Source organism: Lactuca virosa, chromosome 5 (assembly GCF_052849685.1).
Source record: "Lactuca virosa cultivar CGN04683 chromosome 5, Lactuca_virosa_CGN04683_v6, whole genome shotgun sequence".
NCBI classification, from domain to species: Eukaryota; Viridiplantae; Streptophyta; class Magnoliopsida; order Asterales; family Asteraceae; genus Lactuca; species Lactuca virosa.
The window spans coordinates 46,039,438-46,053,111 of record NC_136430.1 but is presented as its reverse complement, the minus strand read 5'-3'; positions in this window follow the sequence as shown (position 1 = coordinate 46,053,111).

Genomic DNA, 13,674 nt, shown 5'->3' with positions numbered 1-13,674 from the left:
ATGGATCGCTATCATGAATGATACTTGATTAAAAAGGTACTATCTTTGTATCCTTAACACCTGAGATACATAGTGGGACTTAAGTGTAGGGAGTACTATGCTTTGATATGGTCAAATGTTGTTCCTTAACCGGGCAGTTATAAAAGTCATTTTCAGGTATGGTGTGAACTATGCAAGAGACTTTTGTAGTCAAGATGAGATTTGTTCCTCTTATGTGTTGAGAGTTAGACATCTAAGTCGCCTTACCAAAAGTTGAACACCTAATGAGATTGATCACGATCCAAATCTCATGTTCAACATGATGTCTGTAGCAAAGGGATAACTGATAAACTTACCTTATATACCAATTGTTGCTTTGAGCTTTTTGGGAATTGGGCGTTGACAGAATGGCACAAAGTCGTATGTTGTTGGGGGCAGTGAAATGTTGCTAGACGTTCACCACTGTCTATATCAGTCTAATATGAGTCTTGCGCAAGTGGGAGATTGAAAGGTCTAGTATGCTCAAGAGTCATATTAAAGTGATATTGCTAATTAACATATGATACTAATGGGTCACACTAACAACAACTTGATATAATTGATTATTTATTAGAAATTGATTTTAATAAATATTCAACAAACTCTTATAATTAAATTGATAATCATTTATTTCTAGGAAATAATAATTTCCATTAGCAAGTAACATTATATAAAATTCATATGGTATGAATTAATAAATCATGCACAACATTTTGGACTAGATAAATTCTTTTGTCTATTACCAAAAAGTTAAAGTTTATAATTTATAAATTTGGTTTGTAAAATATAAAGCTTTTGTCTTCTTCCTTTTATTATTTTTATAAAATAAGAGTCAAAAGACAAGAGTATGGCTTTCATGTTTGTTTAATCAAAAGTAATAAGAAGCATGGGAGACATGTAAGCTTTAGGGACATGCTTGTCTAAAGTGGAAGGACCTAAAGGATAAAGACTTCACTTTAAGACAATATAAATATGAGGCTTCCACTCTTGAATTGGGTGCTTCATTCTTGCTTCCCAAAACTGTAACCTCCTTAGAAAAGGTTACTCTCTCTCTCTCTCTCTCTCTCTCTCTCTCTCTCTTTATTCATCTCTTCTTGAAGATTACTTACATCTTCATGCCCTATTTAAGTTCATATTGGTTATGAACTTAAAGCTTAAGGGATTAAGAGTTTATGGACTAGCATCTACATTAAGTTGAGTCATTGTTAGTGTCTCAAAGGTTCCATATTCTTCATCAACTTCCAAGCCTCCCAAGAGGACCCAAAGAACTACAAAGGTTGTCATTTCTTCACATCTTCTTTGGTTGGTGTTTAAATCTTTCTACAACTTGCAAGAAGATCCTTTGTGGGTATTAATTGTTTATGTTATTTCAAAAATTAAAGTCTTTCGTTTTCCATATTTTTCTAGTTTATGAAACTAAGTTTGAACTAAAACCCAACATATATGTAATGAAAAACAAAGAGCACAAGGTTTACAAACTCCGTAAGGCTTTGTATGAACTTAAACAAGTCCCTCGGGCTTGGTTTAGCCGTATTGGAGCTTACTTCATTAAGGAGGGTTTCACGAGAAGTAGCTCTGATCACACCTTGTTCGTCAAAACAACTTCTGATTCTAAATTGCTGATGGTAAATGAATATGTTAATGATCTTCTGTATATAGGTACGATGAAGGAATGTTGGATGAGTTTTAATGCTCGATGATGGGTGAGTTTAAAATGAAATATCTGATGGGTTTTATGTACTCTAACATTCCTATGGTGCACAAACAACCCTAATTCTTTGGATCTAAGTTTTCTCTAATTATACATGCAACATTGTTTTTCCAAAGCATAAAGCCTAAACTAGCATGCAAGGTAACATTTGAATCATAAAAACAATTAGACGATTACCTTGTGTAGTAGCTTGCTTGTCTTTGACCTTTAGGAGCCTAGCACCTCAAGTGTGATGCCTCAAATGTCTTATAACAAACCAAGAACAAGAGAATAGACTTGAGAGAGAGGTTAGGGAGATCAAAATTGGCTAGCCACACTATAGTGTGCATGGGTGCCGATCTTAGGTGTTAGGGACTTCTTTTATAGCTTAGGATTACAACCATGCAAACCCTAATAACTCTTCATATTTCTTAGCCTTTTGGGCTAAACCTTCTTGGACTTTCACATAGGTTTAGTCCAACTCTAATCAACATGAGTCATGAGTCCAACTAGAAGTATTACTGATTTACTTTATCAGTCCCTATATCTTTAATTAGTTTCTTTTGATCACTAAATTAATATCAAATTAATTCTTGATCAGTACTAATTAAATCATGTGATTTCTCAATTAATATATTATACTTATAATATATTAATAAACCACAATAACCACTTCCTCAAGTATCCATCCTATCAAATTGTTCCAGAGTGTTACAACCAAAATGGACCATGCTATTTACGGGTCAAGTACATACCAATTATAGTTATGGGGTTAGACACCTAATCCAACAGTCTCCCACTTGGATAAGTCTAATAACTATAATTGCTAATGTCCTTCAAAACCCGAGTAGGAATCGTAGCTCTCTAAAAGCCAAGGTTGTAAAAATCGTTCGATGTTAGCTAGTCGGTGGATTGGGGTTGAGGGATTAATCGGCTAGGCGGGGATTAATCGGGGACCATTAATTGCTAATTCGTTGAATTTTCAAAAATTAAATATGACTAATATCATAACAAAGTTGGTAAACACCACTAATATCATATTAAAATAGGTTAATATGATTAATACAACACTACTCATTCCTCAAATGGTTTCTATTGAGTTAGAATTTCTTCAAAGTATTAAAATTTCATCATTTTCTAATGCTTCACTCATTTTGTAGGCATTGATTAATCGCTCGACGCTCTCTAATCGGTCGGGTAGCGCCTAGGGATTAATCTGAGATTAATCGGGGACTAGTCGGGATTTTTACAACACTGCTTAAAGCCAATGTCGAATCCTGACGCGCCATTTAGATAAGGGATCATATAATCCTCTGTTCTTCAACATATCATGCGGACAAATACATGGAACATAGTCATATTTATTGTCCATCAGTTTGTTTCCCGATTTCTGATTTGTTTGACATAGAACTTAATTGAACACATCAATTTAGTCCTGACCTGGCCCGACACATAAGTAAAAACAAAATCATCGAGGGGCCTAAGATATCGCTTTTAATCCTCTTAGGATAAAAGGAACAGATAAACTTCGACTTATATGCTTGTACTAACTATTAGTTAAATCATACAAAACAGCACGTTTCATAACATCGAGTTACTGATGCGTTTTCGCACTGTCAATGTACAATCAACTAATAATTGCCAACTCATATATCTTGGTTTGAAGATTATATGATATTATCATCTCACAATCACTCATGATAAATTCCATGAAGTGATTCATGTGAGTGTGGGTTGATCCAATACTCAAATCTTATTTCAAGAGTACTCATGAATGTTGTAGCAAACGTTTGCAATGTCTAACTCCTTAGACAATCTTACAAAACCCATTCATGACAGTCTACTTACATAACCTACTTCCAAAGTATGATCGACTGTGGATAGTTTGAATAATCTTATTATTCTGGAAGTCAAAACATGCAAAATGAAACAATAGTAAATAATTGACACAAGACAGTAACTTTACTTATAAATAAAACTTCTTTTATTCAATCATCAAATGTCAATTACATTTTAGCTATTACAAGTTTCTAAATATCTATCTAATCATTAAAACTAATATCGTCCTTCAGCCCAATACTCCTTGCATGCAGCAAGTGCTTATCCCTGTCGGGTCCCTTTGTAAGGGGATTTGTTGGGTTATTCTCTGACGATATCCTCTTCACTATGAGTAGTCCTTCTTCTACTTGATGTCTTATAAAGTGATATTTTCTGTCGATATGCCTGGATCTGCCATGATCCCTTGGTTCCTTGGCTAAGGCAACTGCACTTTCATTGTCACAGAAAATATCCATAGGCTCCTTTATAGCTGGTACAACTCCAAGGTCTCCAATGAAGTTCTTCAGCCATATTGCCTCCTTTGTTGCTTCGCTTGATGCTATGTACTCTAATTCGCACATTAAATCAGCCACAATTTCCTGTTTGGAGCTTTTCCATGTTATTGCTCCTCCATTGAGGGTAAATACCCAGCCCGACTGAGAGCAGAAATTATCTCTGTCGATCTGAAAGCTGGCGTCACTGTACCCAGTCACTTTCAAGTCATCACTCCCACCGAGAGTAAGGACCCAGTCCTTAGTCCTCCGCAGGTACTTAAGAATATTCTTTACCGCAGTCCAGTTAACTTTACCAGGGTTCCCTTGATATCTGCCGACCATGCTCAAAGCAAAGGCTACATCAGGGTGAGTACATGTCATAACATACATGATCGAGCCAACTGCTAAAGCATATGGTACTCGACTCATCTCTGCTATCTCAGCCTCTGTACTCGGACTCTGAGTCTTACTCTGTTTGGTATTGCTCTGGATTGGTAAGTCTCCTCTCTTGGAATTCTCCATGCTGAAACGCTTCAACACCTTGGCCAAGTAGGTACTTTGACTAAGTCATATTAGTCTTTTACTCCTGTTTCTCAATATCCTTATCCCTAGAACGTATGCAGCTTCTCTGAGGCCCTTCATAGAGAAACACTTCCCAAGCCAGGACTTAACCTCCTCCAAGGTTGGAATGTCGTTTCCTATGAGCAGTATGTCATCCACATACAACACGAGAAAGTTAACTATACTCCCACTAGCTTTGACATATATGCAGGACTCATCCTCGCTTCTCGAAAATCCAAACTCTTTGACTTTCTCATCGAAACAAAGATTCCATCTGTGAGATGCTTGTTTCAATCCATAAACGGATTTCTCAAGCTTACACACTCTATTAGGGTACTTTGCATTTACAAAACCATCTGGATGATTCATGTAAACATCTTCAGCTAACTTCCCATTAAGGAAAGTGGTTTTGACATCTATTTGCCATATTTCATAATCATGAAATGCAGCTATGGCTAGCATAACCCTTATAGATTTATTCTTAGCCACTGGTGAGAAGGTCTCATCATAGTCAACTCCAGGAGTTTGATTAAAGCCCTTCGCAACCAATCATTCCTTATAAGTGTGTACTTTCTCATCCATGTCGGTCTTCTTCTTGAAGATCCATTTGGACCCGACTGTCTTACGGCCCGGTACATTGTCAACCAAGTTCCAGACTTGATTGTCATACATGGACTGAATCTTGCTGTCCATAGCCTCTTTCCATTTCGCAGACTCGGGGCCTGCCATGGCTTCCTTGTAGTTGTTAGGTTCATCCAAGTTTACCAGTTTACTATCACTAATAAATGTGTCACCTTCAGTAGTAATATGGAAACCATAAAACTCAGGTGTCTGCCTTACTCTACTGGAACGCCTTAGAGGCGAGGACTCGTCAATCAGTTCAACATGAGTTACCTCCTCAGGTTGAGCGCTAGCGTTTGAGGTTCCTTCATCGTTTATCTCTTGAAGCTCTTCAAGGTCAATTTACCTCCCACTGTCCTCTTGGCATATGAGTTCTCTCTCACGAAAGATTCCCCTCCTCGCAACGAAGACAACATTGTCACTTGGTCTATAGAAGAGATATCCAAAGGATTTATGTGGGTAGCCGATGGAAATACATCGCTCACTTCGAGGTTCGAGCTTGTCGTGAGTTTCTTTTCTCATAAAAGCCTCGCAACCCCAAACCTTGATGTGTGCTAACGAGGGAACCTTCCTTTTCCATATCTCGTGAGGTGTTTTGGAAACCTTTTTAGTTGGGACTAGATTAAGGATATGGGTGGCAGTCTCTAAGTCATACCCCCAGAATGAGATAGGTAACGAACCTCGACTCATCATAGAACTAACCATGTCTAGCAAGGTTCGATTGCGCCTCTCAGCCACAGCATTAAGCAGTGGTGTCCTAGGTGGCCTCAATTATGAAACAATTCCACATTCCTTAAGATAGTCTTGGAACTCGATACTAAGATACTCTCCTCCTCGATCGGATCGGAGCATCTTTATCTTCCTGCCCAGCTGATTCTCCACTTCTTGCTTAAACTCTTTGAACTTTTCAAAGGTTTCTGACTTATGCTTGATTAAGTAAATATACTCATATCTACTATAATCATCAGTAAAAGTCACATAGAAGCGGTTAGAATCCCTTGTGGCGGATCTGAAGGGTCCACACACATCGGTGTGTATGAGATCCAACAAACCCTCACTCCTTTCACAAGTACCAGTAAAGGGTGACTTGGTCATCTTTCCAAGCAAACAAGATTCACAAGTGTCATCCGACTTTAAGTCAAATGACTCCAAGACTCCATCTTTTTGGAGTTGGGCTATGCGCTTCTTGTTAACATGTCCAAGACGACAATGTCATAAGAATGCGTTATCCAAACTATTGGACGAATCGTGCAATACATTATTTCCTAAGTTATATACAACCATCACAGTTTCATATATACCATTACAAGGTAATGCTTCAAAATAAAATACACCATTATAATAAGCATTAATACTACCAATTTGATTGTTAAAAGAAAAGGTAAAACCTTGTTTATACAAACTATGAAAGGAAATAAAATTTCTCGCCATATCTGATGAGTAGCAACAATTATTCAAATCTAAATTTAACCCACTACTAAGCAATAAAGTATGAACTCCAATCTTGGTGATAGGCAACTTTTTCCTATTCCCCATGAATAAGTTCATCTTCCCGTTCTCTACATCGCTACTTCTTTTTAGTCCCTGCAAATCAGAACAAATGTGAAAACCACATCCTGTATCAAGGACCCAAGAATTATCATGTGATGAGTTATTAGACAGAATAGTATAAATACCTAAGAAGGAGGGTTTGATCTTCCCATACTTTATGTCCTGCAAGTATTTGGGGCAGCTTCGCTTCCAGTGCCCTTTTTCATGAAAATGGAAGCACTTTGCTTCCTTAGGGTTTGAGGAGGGTGTAGCAGGACCACATTTGGACCCACTAGAAGAGGATCCAACATGGGACTTTCCCTTGTGGCTCTTTGATGAAGATTTCCTCTTCTTTCCTTTCCCATGTCCAATTGCCAAGAAAGGGGCAGTAGCAGTAGGAGTAGATACAACAGATTTTCCTTTAAGACTACTTTCAGCAGTCCTTAAAAGTCCTTGAAGCTTGCTTAGAGTCACCTCCTCCTTGTTCATATGATAGGTCATATGAAACTTATCATAACAAGGAGGTAAAGAGTGAGGATAATGTCAATTGCCAATTCTTCATCTAAATTGACATTCAGCTTTAGCAAGCGGTCCACAAACATTTGCATCCTTTGCAAGTGGGCCGTGATAGACTCTCTATCCTTCATTTTGGTAGTAATCATGGAGGCTATGATTTCATACCTTTCCTGCCTTGCACTTTGATGGTACCTTTCCATCAAGTCTTGGTGCATTTCATAAGGCCAAAAGTCCTCATAGGACTTCTGAAGCTCAACAATCATGGTAGCAATCATAATACACGACACTTGGGTCGCGTCCCTCTCATGGGCCTTGTATTCAGCAATCTGTTCGGGAGTAGCGGTAGATTCATTAATTTCCTTAAGCTCTTTATCTAGGACATATTCTTTGTCCTCATAGCGAATGGCCATTCGGATGTTTCGAATCCAATCATTGAAGTTCGATCCATCAAATATGACCCTCCTACATAGGTTCATGAGGGAGAAAGACCCTGAAGGGTTTGGGTTCAAAGCAGTGTTGGAAGACATATGAAAAGAAAGACAAAGTTTAGATTAGATAGTGATTGTTAATATAGCACCCAAATGAAATATTAAGGCTAGGACCCAACACAATATTTTACAATTCGGAAGAGGGATGCCGTAATCCAATTGCAAAATATTTGAAGGTAGGTAAATGACGATTTACCAATTTCCACCATGAAAAATGAAATTGATTATTAAGTTTTAAATGAATTTAAATTCCTAGATTCTTTTGAGATTCATTGAACTTTTCAATGGCATGTTTAAATCTCGATTATGCGCTTCAAGTTTGTAACTGGGATGTCGAGGATCACAAACAAGGTGTGAATAACCATGAAAATTAACTTGGTACACTTAATCTTACAAATCATCCAATCAATGTGTCGGTTAACCACACACGCTCCATTGATCCATGATTAACATTAAGCTATCCTTTGCCACACATTGTTAGTCCCAAATTAGTGTGCCGGTTAACCACACATACTCCACTAACGACTTAACAAGGTGCAAAGTGCAATTTCATGGAATAGCACCATTTTCACATTTTTTCTAAAGTAACTAAGATTGGGAGTTTATAAAAGTTTAGTTACTTTAATAATTATCATTATACTTATTAATGGGAATTAATGTCCTATCCTACCCGTTCGGCTAACGACCCTCCACCAGTCAAGGAAGCGGTGGGTGAGAGTGGACACCCATTAAACCACCATTTTATAGGCAGTAACCTTATACCCCCTTATAGATCGGCTTCGTGAATAAGGCCTGCTTACGGTAAGACTGACTTGTCATATATATATATATATATATATATATATATATATATATATATATATATATATATATATATATATATATATATATATAAGTATTAAACTGTAATATTATACCAGTATAAGGGTTCAATTTTAAACTTTTAAAATTCTAGGGTTTGGAATTAAAGTTTCATAAATGAGGCTCTTCAAGTTCCAAAACTTGAGGGCAAGTTTTGTAACTTTTCAAGACTTTTGATTTCCATAACTTATGGATTTTAAAGTTCCATGAATGAAACCTTTCAAATTCCAAACTTGAGGACAAGTTATGAAACCTTTCAAGATCTCTTGAATTCTATAACTTACAATAGTTAATGGTTTCATAAATAAAGACTTTTCATATTTCATAACTTGAGGACAAGTTATGGAACTTTTGAAGAACACATAGATCAAACTAAACTAATCCAATTATCATATAATTCATCATTTACCAATTTGACGTAGTTCATATTCAAGATAGTTTCAAATTTTACTAATAATTAGTTTTTTCATAAAATTAAGTAATTATCTTAAAATTTGATAACCTTTTTGGTTTTGGATGGGGATAAACATTACCATACTAGTAAAATCAAATTTTATGAACCAAAACAGTTTGTGGTAATGATCCTAATCCAAAACAGGCCAAAAACTCGAAAAATCTGCTACCAGATGAGCCAACTCGTCGAGCCAGGCTTTGGGCTCGTCGAGTTCAAGGCAAAACTCATCCAAATCGTCGAGTTCATATATGGACTCGTCGAGTTCACCAGACAGTGGACAGAAAAGTCATTGTTCCAACTTTGAAAATCACACATTTGCATCAATATAATAGAAAAACACCCTAAGCTCTGATACCACTGATGAGTTTTATGTACTCTAACATTCCTATGGTGCACAAACAACCCTAATTCTTTGGATCTAAGTTTTCTCTAATTATACATGCAACATTGTTTTTCCAAAGCATAAAGCCTAAACTAGCATGCAAGGTAACATTTGAATCATAAAAACAATTAGAAGATTACCTTATGTAGTAGCTTGCTTGTCTTTGACCTTTAGGAGCCTAGCACCTCAAGTGTGATGCCTCAAATGTCTTATAACAAACCAAGAACAAGAGAATAGACTTGAGAGAGAGGTTAGGGAGATCAAAATTGGCTAGCCACACTATAGTGTGCATGGGTGCCGATCTTAGGTGTTAGGGACTTCTTTTATAGCTTAGGATTACAACCATGCAAACCCTAATAACTCTTCATATTTCTTAGCCTTTTGGGCTAAACCTTCTTGGACTTTCACATAGGTTTAGTCCAACTCTAATCAACATGAGTCATGAGTCCAACTAGAAGTATTACTGATTTACTTTATCAGTCCCTATATCTTTAATTAGTTTCTTTTGATCACTAAATTAATATCAAATTAATTCTTGATCAGTACTAATTAAATCATGTGATTTCTCAATTAATATATTATACTTATAATATATTAATAAACCACAATAACCACTTCCTCAAGTATCCATCCTATCAAATTGTTCCAGAGTGTTACAACCCAAATGGACCATGCTATTATCGGGTCAAGTACATACCAATTATAGTTATGAGCTTAGACACCTAATCCAACAAGATCTGGGAAATATGAGATATTTTCTAGGAATTGAAGTTTTTCAGTCACCAACTAGAATTCATGTGTCTCAATAAAAATACACAATTGAGATGTTGACTCGTTTCAACATGTTGGATTGCAATGCGGTTGTAAATCCAATTGTTCCCGGTTATCGATTGAAGATAGAAGATGGAGAGCCTACGAATGAGACTCTATTTAAAAGTTTAGTGGGAAGCCTAATGTATATCACCACCACAAGACCAGACGTCCAGTTTGTATTAAGCTATATCATTCGTTTCATGTCCAAGCCAACTGAAACTCACTTTGCGGCTGCAAAAAGAATTCTTCGATATCTCCAAGGGACTTTCGGTTATGTCATTTGGTACAAAAGAGGTGGAAGTAGTAAAATGGAAGTATTTACTGACAGTGATTTCGCAGGTGATCAAAATGATCAAAAAATCACATTTGGTCACTTGATTCTATGGGATGGAGCTGCAGTTACTTGGTCCTTAAATAAACGAAGCATAATTGCTCTATCCTCTATAGAAGCAGAGCACGTGGCAGAAGCTGCCTGTGCATGTCTGTGGATTCGCGAAATCCTTGAAGAACTAGGACTGAAACAGGAAGAAAAGACAATGATCAAGTGTGTCAACACTTCCTCAATTAAGTTATCCGAAAATCCGATCTTCCATGGCATGTGCAAACACATACGGGTAAAATTTCACTTCTTTCGTGATTGGGTTGGAAAAGCAATCATCGAATTGCAACATGTTGGAACGAATGAACATGTTCCAGATATATTCACTAAGCTAATGCATCGAGAAGTATTCCTGAAGGTAAAAGAAAGACTTGGAGTCTGTTTGCTTCAAGACAAACAAAACATTGACAACAATGTTTAGTTTAAGGGAAGGTTTGTTGGAGTTATCAGTTTCTAGGAGTTATCCATTTGCAAATAAATAAATTGAAGAATAAAGTTGTTTGGCCAAGAAAGCACACACGTTTTACCTAGTGTTTAGCTTTTTCGTTTTTATCTTAGCTTTTTGGTTTTATCTTAGCTTTTCCGATTTCCTTGTTACTTTCTTATTTTCCTTCGTGTATTTAATAGCCTCTTTGACTCTCTGAATAAAGCACTTGATTTGAGTTAGAACACCATACCGTTTGAATAGTCTTTCACTATTACGATCATTCGTCACCACAACAATTCAAATCCACCATTTACCATCACATTCAAGAAAAATTATATTTAAATCCTTGAACAGATGTAGTTACTGATGTCACATGGTTTTAGAAGAAATGGGCAAAAGAGGGACGTGTGGATATGGTGGTTTTCGCAAAGTATTAGGAGCGGAAAAAAGTGTGTGTGTGGGTCATGAGTAAAGAGGAGAATGAGGAGATTGTGAGTTTTGCGGTGTTTTTCTTTTAAATGAACATGTACAATGATAATATCTTTCTTCTTTGGAATTGTGTTGGACAATGAAGATGACCGAAAAACTAATGATGACCGGAAAAGATGAAAGTGACTAAATGTTTACAAGTTAGTTTGATGGTATATACAAAAATATTAGTTTAATGATGTTTTTTAAACAACAAATATGAATTTAATGATGTTTTTTGAACAACCTGTTAGACTAACAAGTTAAAATGATATTTTTTGAACAACATAAATTATATATAAAAAAATCATTTAGATCAAAACATTGTCCGGTGCCACTCATTGTCTTGGATTGCTATCTTCATTGCACCCGTTGTTGTGGATTGCTATCTTCATAATCGTCCTCGACCACTCTTGTAGGTCATATATTTTATGATATAAAGTGACATTTAATTATTGTACATGTTGTTGTTTGGTTTATTACACAAAGTCAAAAACTGATTACAACTTGTAATCATTAAAAATCTTCACATAAAACTGAAGAGAAACCGATTATTAGAAAGCTAAATACAACAATCTATTATTATATTTTTTTGTTTTTGTTGCCACATTCAAATAAAAATTCGGACTCGTTTTATTTTATTTTATTTTATTTTTTAACGACAAATCTAATCTATTCCTAAAATACTCCTTAATTCAACTTATGTTTTTAACGTGACTTGAACATTCAACCTTAAGCAGGGAGGGACTAAAAATTTGGACTCGTTACTCTAAAATTAAATGGATTCCCCTTATTTTCATTTATCATCGGCTCATCGTGCATAATGTTTTTTTTTCCAATAATTTTGCCACAAATAAAACAAATTGAATAAGACAAAAGTCGATTAAACGTTATTTAGTTATTTAGAACTTGTCTCTTAAACCGTTTTTATTCAATAATTTATATTATTATTCAATAATTTATAGTATTTTTCTCTCTTTCAAAAGACCCGTTTTAAGCCTCCACCAGCCGATGCCACCTCCCTTCCATCGTTTTGGCCATCTATGAAAACGAGCTCTCTTTCCCCCTCTTCCTTGTCACCAACGAACAAACACTTCACCACTTCTCCCACCCTCTCCATCAATCTTTTGCAGACCTAAAGCACCATCATCTTTAATCTGTCGTCGAAATCTATGAAAACATACCTCTCTTTCCCCGTTTTCTATGTTGCCAACGAACAAACACCTCACCACTTCTCCCACCCTCTTCATCGTTTTTTGCAGACCTAGAGCACCATCATCTTTAATCCGTCGTCGGAACTAGGGTTTTCAGATTTTTCGTAGCTGGAGAAGATGAAGCTTCAAACCTACACCACCACCTATTTTAGTCGGAAACACCATCACCACCGAAACAACCCTCTAAAAAAGCTTATGGCCTTTTAAGAATAATCGATATTTGAAAATAGATTTCATATGCATGTGTTCATATCATTTTTGGATTTAGGGTTAATAGAATCAAAGAAGCATACAGTGACATTGAATCAAATCGGAGCTAAAATCATCCCATAAATGGAATCTAAAATCGTGCGTGCCATGTATTCTTGGAGAAAATCACTAATCATGACCACAACTACTGGATCTCCTTGTGCCTATAGATGGAGGAGACGAATTGAAATAAACGTGCTCCGATTTTCCTACGTTGGTCTTGATTGATGGTGGTGGGTGAAGAAGTAGCGGTGACGACTAAAGCTCCAGGGATGTTTCTGGTGGCCAGACGTAACATCGATGACAGGTGAGATTTTCCTTTTAGGAGAGATACACAATTAGGGGGGGGGGGAAGAAGGGTAGGTGGGTGGGATTTTATTTTTGATTTTTTTAATTAAAATGTCTTAAATGAATAATAAAAGAAATTAAAAAACTAGTTACCAAAGGGACATATTAGTCATTTTAGGTTGGGTGTGGACAAAAACCTTTAAAAAATCCTAATCATAAGAACCAAAACTATAGAAGGTATCCAAAATCAATCCATAACGCATCACCAAACGTTTTTTAATCAAAACCATTTATTTTTGACAAATATATAGATCACTTTTGCTATTTTGTCTCAGATGAAATATAGGGTTGTCAATGTAAATTAGGGGTGAGCATTTGGACCTGTGGACCGGACCGGACCGGA